Source organism: Marmota monax, unplaced genomic scaffold (genome assembly GCF_021218885.2).
Source record: "Marmota monax isolate L192 unplaced genomic scaffold, Marmota_monax_Labrador192_F-V1.1 WCK01_AAM20220418_F8-fsc00139, whole genome shotgun sequence".
In the NCBI taxonomy this organism is placed as follows: domain Eukaryota; kingdom Metazoa; phylum Chordata; class Mammalia; order Rodentia; family Sciuridae; genus Marmota; species Marmota monax.
In genome coordinates, this window is record NW_026695226.1 from 1,040,728 (window position 1) to 1,050,645 (window position 9,918).

The window sequence follows — 9,918 nt, forward strand, 5'->3', positions numbered from 1 at the left end:
AAGGAAAAGAAGGTTTATTGCTTTGCTAGCAAAGGAGAAACATGGGGGCTCCTGTCCCAAAGGCTGCGATCCTGTCCATCAGCAGGAACTGGGGGTTTTTATACAGGTGATTCAGAGAAAATGAGATTAGGGAGGAGAGATCAGGAAGGAGAAGAACAAAGAAAAGAAGGTTAGGGAGAAGATCAGGAGAAGAATTTTGGGAAAAAGAAAAGAAAAACATGTAAATTTCAAAGTCCCAAGGGATATAGTCTAAGCATCAAGTGAACCCCTGTTACATTTCCCCACTGTCAATTTCTAGCCTCCATTTCTATGGAAATTGGGCAATGACATCTCCAAGCTACTTTCTGCTGAAAAGGGGCAAAGGTGGGGGAAGTAACCCAAAGTCCTTGTTCTCTATTTGGTGGGGCATGGACAGTTAAGGACATTCAGCATCAGAACAGTCCAGAGCTCCACAGTGGCAAATGGCAGGTGACTGGACAGGGCATACATAGAGCAGGAATGCAGCCACCTTGTATCCTCAGCTTGGAAGTAAGTTTCTTCATTCTTTTTTTTTTTTTTAGTGCATTGTAAATTTAATCAACAATAATATACTATCACACACATATTAGAATTGCCAAAATCCAAAACACTGGTAACATCAAATACTGACAAGGATATGGAATAAAGAAGAAACTTGAATTAATTGCCGGTGGGAATGCAAACTGCCAACACCTAATTTGGAAGAGTCTGGTAGTTTTCTACAACACTAACTATACTCTTAACCATATGATCCAACAATCTTGCTCTTTGGTATTTATCCAACTGAACTTTTTTTTTTTCCAGAATAACAGGAATGAGTTTATTGAAGGGATAGGAAGAGGGAAAGGGGACACTCTTAAGGGAGACAGTGAGTCCTCTCAGAGAGGAGAAGGACAATGTGCCTGTCCTGTACTCCAATTTTATTGGGGATCCCATAGAAGTTTCCAGAGAGTCCCACCCAGGTCCACCTCTTGGCTTTGATTGACAGGAGGGTGACATCAAATTTTCAATCCCCACTGTCATGGCAACTCTAAGCCACCTTGGCCCATGCTGACCAGTTTTAATTGGATTCTTTTTTTTTTTATTATTGGTTGTTCAAAACATTACAAAACTCTTGACATATCATATTTCATACATTGGATTCAAGTGGGTTATGAACTCCCATTTTTACCCCAAATACAGATTGCATAATCACATTGGTTACAAATCCACATTTTTACATAATGCCATATTAGTGACTGTTGTATTCTGCTGCCTTTCCTATCCTCTACTATCCCCCCTCCCCTCCCCTCCCCTCCCCTCTTCTCTCTCTGCCCCCTCTACTGACATTCATTTGTCCCCCTTGTATTATTTTTCCCTTTCCCCTCACTTCCTCTTGTATATACTTTTGTATAACTCTGAGGGTCTCCTTCCATTTCCATGCAATTTCCCTTCTCTCTCCCTTTCCCTCCCACCTCTCATCCCTGTTTAATGTTAATCTTCTTCTCATGCTCTTCGACCCTACTCTGTTCTTAGTTACTCTCCTTATATCAAAGAAGACATTTGGCATTTGTTTTTTAGGGATTGGCTAGCTTCACTTAGCATAATCTGCTCTAATGCCATCCATTTCCCTGTAAATTCTATGATTTTGTCATTTTTTAATGCAGAGTAATACTCCATTGTGTATAAATGCCACATTTTTTTTATCCATTCATCTATTGAAGGGCATCTAGGTTGGTTCCACAGTCTTGCTATTGTGAATTGTGCTGCTATGAACATCGATGTAGCAGTGTCCCTGTAGCATGCTCTTTTTAGGTCTTTAGGGAATAGACCGAGAAGGGGAATAGCTGGGTCAAATGGTGGTTCCATTCCCAGCTTTCCAAGAAATCTCCAAACTGCTTTCCAAATTGACTGCACCAATTTTCAGTCCCACCAGCAATGTACAAGTGTACCCTTTTCCCCACATCCTCTCCAGCACTTGTTTGTTGTTTGACTTCATAATGGCTGCCAATCTTACTGGAGTGAGATGGTATCTTAGGGTGGTTTTGATTTGCATTTCTCTGACTGCTAGAGATGGTGAGCATTTTTTCATGGACTTGTTGATTGATTGTATGTCCTCCTCTGAGAAGTGTCTGTTCAGGTACTTGGCCCATTTGTTGATTGGGTTATTCGTTTTCTTATTGTTTAATTTTTTGAGTTCTTTGTATACTCTGGATATTAGGGCTCTGTCTGAAGTGTGAGGAGTAAAGATTTGTTCCCAGGATGTAGGCTCCCTATTTACCTCTCTTATTGTTTCTTTTGCTGAGAAAAAAAAAAACTTTTGAGTAAGTCCCATTTGTTGATTCTAGTTATTAACTCTTGTGCTATGGGTGTCCTATTGAGGAATTTGGAGCCCAACTCCACAGTATGTAGATCGTAGCCAACTTTTTCTTCTATCAGGCGCCGTGTCTCTGATTAGATATCAAGCTCCTTGATCCATTTTGAGTTAACTTTTGTGCATGGCGAGAGAAAGGGATTCAGTTTCATTTTGTTGCATATGGATTTCCAGTTTTCCCAGCACCATTTGTTGAAGATGCTACCCTTCCTCCATTGCATGCTTTTAGCCCCTTTATCAAATATAAGATAGTTGTAACTTTGTGGATTAGTCTCTGTGTCCTGTATTCTGTACCATTGGTCCACCCGCCTGTTTTGGTACCAGTACCATGCTGTTTTTGTTACTATTGCTCTGTAATATAGTTTGAAATCTGGTATCGCTATACCACCTGATTCACACTTCCTGCTTAGAGTTGCTTCTGCTATTCTGGGTCTTTTATTTTTCCATATGAATTTCATGATTGCTTTATCTATTTCTACAAGAAATGCCATTGGGATTTTAATTGGCATTGCATTGAACCTGTAAAGAACTTTGGGTAATATCGCCATTTTGATGATGTTAGTTCTGCCTATCCATGAACAGGGTATATTTTTCCATCTTCTAAGATCTTCTTCTATTTCTCTCTTTAGGGTTCTGTAGTTTTCATTGTATAAATCTTTTACCTCTTTTGTTAGGTTGATTCCCAAGTATTTTATTTATTTATTTATTTTTTAAATTTATTTTTTTTATTGGTTGTTCAAAACATTATAAAGCTCTTTACATATCATATTTCATACAATAGATTCAAGTTGGTTATGAACTCCCAATTTTACCCCAAATACAGATTGCAGAATCACATTGGTTACACATCCACATTTTTACATAATGCCCTATTAGTAACTGTTGTATTCTGCTACCTTTCCTATCCTCTACTATCCCCCCTACCTCCCCTCCCATCTTCTCTCACTACCCCATCCACTGTAATTCATTTCTCTCCTTGTTTATTTTCCCATTCCCCTCACAACCTCTTATATGTAATTTTGTATAACAATGAGGGTCTCCCTCCATTACCATGCAATTTCCCTTTCTCTCCCTTTCCATCCCACCTCATGTATCTGTTTAATGTTAATCTTTTCTTCCTGCTCTTCCTCCCTGCTCTGTTCTTAGTTGCTCTCATTATATCAAAGAAGACATTTGGTGTTTGTTTTTTAGGGATTGGCTAGCTTCACTAAGCATAATCTGCTCTAGTGCCATCCATTTCCCTGCAAATTCTATGATTTTGTCATTTTTTATTGCTGCGTAATACTCCATGGTGTATAAATGCCACATTTTTTTTATCCATTCATCTATTGAAGGGCATCTGGGTTGGTTCCACAGTCTAGCAATTGTGAATTGTGCTGCTATGAACATCGATGTAGCAGTATCCCTGTAGTACGCTCTTTTTAGGTCTTCAGGGAATAGTCCAAGAAGGGCAATAGCTGGGTCAAATGGTGGTTCCATTCCCAGCTTTCCCAGGAATCTCCATACTGCTTTCCAGATTGGCCGCACCAGTTTTCAGTCCCACCAGCAGTGTACAAGAGTACCCTTTTCCCCACATCCTCTCCAGCACTTGTTGTTGTTTGACTTCATAATGGCTGCCAATCTTACTGGAGTGAGATGGTATCTTAGGGTGGTTTTGATTTGCATTTCTCTGACTGCTAGAGATGGTGAGCATTTTTTCATGTACTTGTTGATTGATTGTATGTCCTCCTCTGAGAAGTGTCTGTTCAGGTCCTTGGCCCATTTGTTGATTGGGTTATTTGTTTTCTTATTGTTTAATTTTTTGAGTTCTTTGTATACTCTGGATATTAGGGCTCTATCTGAAGTGTGAGGAGTAAAAATTTGTTCCCATGATGTAGGCTCCCTATTTACCTCTTTTATTGTTTCTCTTGCTGACAGAAAACTTTTCAGTTTAAGTAAGTCCCATTTTTTGATTCTTGTTATCAACTTTTGTGCTATGGGTGTCCTATTAAGGAATTTGGAGCCCGACCCTACAATATGTAGATCAGAGCCAACTTTTTCTTCTATCAGACGCCGTGTCTCTGATTTGATATCTAGGTCCTTGATCCATTTTGAGTTAACTTTTGTGCATGGCGAGAGGAGGGGATTCAGTTTCATTTTGTTGCATATGGATTTCCAGTTTTCCCAGCACCATTTGTTGAAGATGCTATCCTCCCTCCATTGCATGCTTTTAGCTCCTTTATCAAATATAAGATAGTTGTAACTTTGTGGATTAGTCTCTGTGTCCTCTATTCTGTACCATTGGTCATCTCTCCTGTTTTGGTACCAGTACCATGCTGTTTTTGTTACTATTGCTCTGTAATATTGTTTTAAGTCTGGTATCGCTATACCGCCTGATTCGCACTTCCTGCTTAGAATTGCTTTTGCTATTCTGGGTCTTTTATTTTTCCATATGAATTTCATGATTGCTTTATCCATTTCTACAAGAAATGCCATTGGGATTTTGATTGGCATTGCATTAAACCTATAGAGAACTTTTGGTAATATCGCCATTTTGATGATGTTAGTTCTGCCTATCCATGAACAGGGTATATTTTTCCATCATCTAAGATCTTCTTCTACTTCTCTTTTTAGGGTTTTGTAGTTTTCATTGTATAAATCTTTCACCTCTTTTGTTAGGTTGATTCCCAAGTATTTTATTTTTTTTTGAGGATATTGTGAATGGAGTGTTTTTCCTCATTTCCGTTTCAGAGGTTTTGTCGCTGATATACAGAAATGCCTTTGATTTATGCGTGTTGATTTTATATCCTGCCACTTTGCTGAATTCATTTATTAGTTCTAGTAGTTTTTTTGTATACCCTTTTGGGTCTTCTAGGTATAGAATCATGTCATCTGCAAATAATGATAATTTAGGTTCTTCCTTTCCTATTTTTATGCTTTTAATTTCTTTCGTCTAATTGCTCTGGCCAGTGTTTCGAGAACCTTATTGAATAGAAGTGGTGATAGAGGGCATCCCTGTCTTGTTCCAGATTTTAGGGGGAATGCCTTCAATTTTTCTCCATTGAGAATGATGCTAGCCTGAGGCTTAGCATAGATAGCTTTTACAATGTCGAGGTACGTTCCTGTTATCCCTAGTTTTTCTAATGTTTTGAACATAAAGGGATGCTGTACTTTGTCGAATGCTTTTCTGCATCTATTGAGATGATCATATGGTTCTTATTTTTAAGTCTATTGATGTGGTGAATAACATTTATTGATTTCTGTATATTGAACCATCCTTGCATCCCAGGGATGAATCCTACTTGATCATGGTGCACAATTTTTTTGATGTGCCTTTGTATCCGATTTGCCAGAATTTTATTGAGGATTTTTGCATCTAGGTTCATTAGAGATATTGGTCTGTAGTTTTCTTTCTTTGAAGTGTCTTTGTCTGGATTCGGAATCAGGGTGATGTTGGTATTTTATTTTTTTGAGGATATTGTGAATGGGGTGTTTTTCCTCATTTCCTTTTCAGAAGTTTTGTCGCTGATATTCAGAAATGCCTTTGATTTATGAATGTCAATTTTATATCCTGCCACTTTGCTGAATTCATTTATTAGTTCTAGTAGTTTTTTTGTAGACCCTTTTGGGTCTGCTAGGTATAGAATCATGTCTTCTGCAAATAGTAATAATTTAAGTTCTTCTTTTCCTATTTTTATGCCTTTAATTTCTTTCATCTGTCTAATTGCTCTGGCCAGTGTTTCGAGAACTATATTGAATAGAAGTGGTGATAGAGGGCATCCCTGTCTTGTTCCAGATTTTAGAGGGAATGCCTTCAATTTTTCTCCATTCAGAATGATGCTAGCCTGAGGCTTAGCATAGATAGCTTTTACAATGTTGAGGTAAGTTCCTGTTATCCCTAGTTTTTCTAATGTTTTTAACATAAAGGGATGCTGTACTTTGTTGGATGCTTTTTCTGCATCTATCGAGATGATCATATGGTTCTTATCTTTAAGTCTATTGATGTGAATAACATTTATTGATTTCATTTCTGTATATTGAACCATCCTTGCATCCCAGGGATGAATCCTACTTGATCATGGAACACAATTTTTTTGATGTGTTTTTGTATCTGATTCGCCAGAATTTTATTGAGGATTTTTGCATCTAGGTTCATTAGAGATATTGGTCTGTAGTTTTCTTTCTTTGAAGTGTCTTTGTCTGGATTCGGAATCAGGGTGATGTTGGCCTCATAGAATGAATTTGGCAGAGCTCCCTCTTTTTCTATTTCCTGAAATAACTTGAAAAGTATTGGTATTAATTCTTCTTTAAAGGTTTTGTAAAACTCTGCTGTATACCCATCCGATCCTGGGCTTTTCTTGGTTGGTAGTCTTTTCATTGCTTCTTCTATATCATCCATTGATATTGGTCTGTTCAAATTGTGTGTATCCTCCTGACTCAGTCTGGGCAAATCATATGACTTAAGAAATTTATCGATGTCTTCACTATCTTCTATTTTATTGGAATATAGGTTTTCAAAATAATTCCTAATTATCTTCTGTATTTCTGTAGTATCTGTTGTGATGTTGCCTTTTTCATCCCGTATGTTAGTAATTTGAATTCTCTCTCTTCTTCTCTTTGTTAGCATGGCTAAGGGTCTGTCGATCTTATTTAATTTTTCGAAGAAGCAACTTTTAGTTTTGTCAATTTTTTCAATAGTTTCTTTTGTTTCCATTTCGTTGATTTCCGCTATGATTTTAATTATTTCTTGCCTTCTGCTACATTTGCTGTTGTTTTGCTCTTCCTTTTCTAGGGCTTTGAGATGAAGTGTGAGCTCATTTATTTGTTGGTTTTCCCTTTTTTTGAGGAATGACCTCCAGTCGATGAATTTCCCTCTTAAAACTGCTTTCATTGTGTCCCATAGATTCTGATATGTTGTGTCTGTATTTTCATTTATCTCTAAGAATTTTCTGATTTCCTCCCTTATGTCTTCTGTAACCCATTAATCATTCAGTAACATATTGTTCATTTTCCATGTGATGTAGGATTTTTCCTTCCTTCTTTTATCATTGATTTCCAGTTTCATTCCATTATGATCAGATAAAATGCATGGTATTATCTCCACCCCTTTATATTTACTGAGGGTTGCCCTATGGCATAATATATGGTCTATTTTTGAGAAGGATCCATGTGCTGCTGAGAAAAAAGTATATCCACTTGATGATGGTTGATATATTCTATATATGTCAATTAAGTCTAGGTTATTGATTGTGATATTGAGTTCTATAGTTTCTTTATTCAACTTTTGTTTGGAGGATCTGCCCAATGGTGAGAGAGGTGTGTTGAAGTCACCCATAATTATTGTGTTGTGGTCTATTTGATTCGGGAACTTGAGGAGAATTTGTTTTATGAACGTCGCAGCACCATTATTTGGTGCATAAATATTGATAATTGTTATGTCTTGTTGGTGAATGGTTCCTTTTAACAGTATATAATGTCTTTCCTTATCCCTTTTGATTAACTTAGTCTTGAAGTCAATTTTATTCGATATGAGGATGGCCACCCCCGCTTGCTTACGAGGACTGTGTGCGTGGTATATTTTTTCCCAACCTGTCACCTTCAGCCTGTGTATGTCTTTTCCAATCAGATGTGTCTCCTGGAGGCAGCATATTGTTGGATTTGTTTTTTTAATCCATGTTACCAGCCTATGTCGCTTTATTGGAGAGTTTAGGCCATTAACGTTTAGAGTTACTATTGATAGTTGGTTTGTACTTCCAGCCATGTTTGATTATTTATCTTTTTTTTTTAATTTAGTTTGTTTATCCATGATTAGCTCTTCCCCCACCCTCTGTCTTTACTGAAGCACTTCCCACTGATGGTTTTGGTTATTGTTTTTCATTTCTTCCTCGTGTAGTGTTTTGCTCAAGATGCTTTGCAATGCTGGTTTTCTGGCTGCAAATTCTTTTAACTTTTGTTTATCATGAAAGATTTTTATTTCATTGTCATACCTGAAGCTTAATTTTGCTGGATACAAAATTCTTGGTTGGCATCCATTGTCTTTCAGTGTTTGAAATATGTTGTTCCAGGATCTTCTCGCTTTCAGTGTCTGTGATGAAAAATCCGTTGTTAACCTTATTGGTTTACCCCTGAATGTAATCTGCCTCCTTTTTCTTGTAGCTTTTAATATTTTCTCTTTGTTCTGTATATTGGATATCTTCATAACAATGTGTCTTGGCATTGGTCTACTGTGATTTTGTATGCTCGGTGTCCTGTATGCATCTACAATTTTTATATCCATTTCCTTTTTTATTTCTGGAAAGTTTTCTATAATTACCTCATTCAGCAGGTTGCTCATTCCCTTGGTTTGAACCTCTATACCTTCCTCTATCCCGATGAATCTTAAGTTTGTTTTTTTTTATGTTATCCCATATCTCTTTAATGTTTTTCTCATGATTTTTTTTACCAGCCTTTCTGAGTTGGCTAGACTCTTTTCAAGATGATATATTTTGTCTTCATTATCTGAAGTTCTGGCTTCTACTTGCTCCACTCTGTTAGTGATACTCTCATTTGAGTTTCTAATTTGGTTTATAGTTTCCTTCATTTCTAGGATTATTGTTTGATTTTTTTATAATCTCTATCTCCTGATAAAGATGCTTAATTTCTTCTTTTATCTGTTTATGTAATTCATTTTTAATGTGTTCTTTCACTGTTTGAATTTGCTGTCTCATATCCTCTTTAAGGTTCCATTCCATCTGTCTAAGGTAATCCTTGTGTTCTTTATTTGACCATTTTTCTGATGCCTCTAGGTCCTCCTGAATATTTAGGCTGTCCTGCATTGTTTGTACTCCTTTTCTTCCTTGCCTTTTCTTGCTGCTCATGTTACTTCTTGTTCTGTTTGACTGCTGAGTTACTGTTTACTCCTATAAATTTATTTGATACTTGGGAGGAAAGGTATTAGAAGGGAAGGGAAGAAGTCACTAAAGAGAATGAGAGTAAGCAGGTAGAATTCAAGGAAGGGGGAGTAAGGAAATTGAAAAGAAATGAAAAGACAAAAGAAAAAAATAGAAAAGAAAAAAATTTAAAAAAAATAAAATTAAAAAATAATTAAAAAAAATTAAAAAACAACAAAAAAAGAAAATGAAAAAAAGAAAACAAATAAAAATAATAATAAATGCAGTCTTAGAGTTTGATTAACTTATCTTCCAGTAGGTGGAGCTATTCCCACCTGGCCAAGTTTCTCCTCTCAATACGCGGGAACCAATCACTGTGCAGCAGCTCCTCCTCCCAGACTGGGCGGGTCTCCAATCCTGAGTGCCTAGGGCCTTCTCTTGTGTCTAGTCACTTCCCCACTTTTCCTCAAGCCAGGCCCCACTCACCGGTGACGCTCACCACAATACTGGCTACACGCCAGGTCTGCTGCTCCCAGGAGCCCTATTTTCATGAACGACTGGGCCCACTCTCCCTGTTTACCATTCCCTCAGACCCTAAGTTTGTAGAGCTTGGGACTGAGAACCCTCAGCGAATTTTGCTTGCCCTCCAGTAGTCACGCCCCATGTAGCTGGTGCAAGAGACCTCAGTTGTCAGCACTG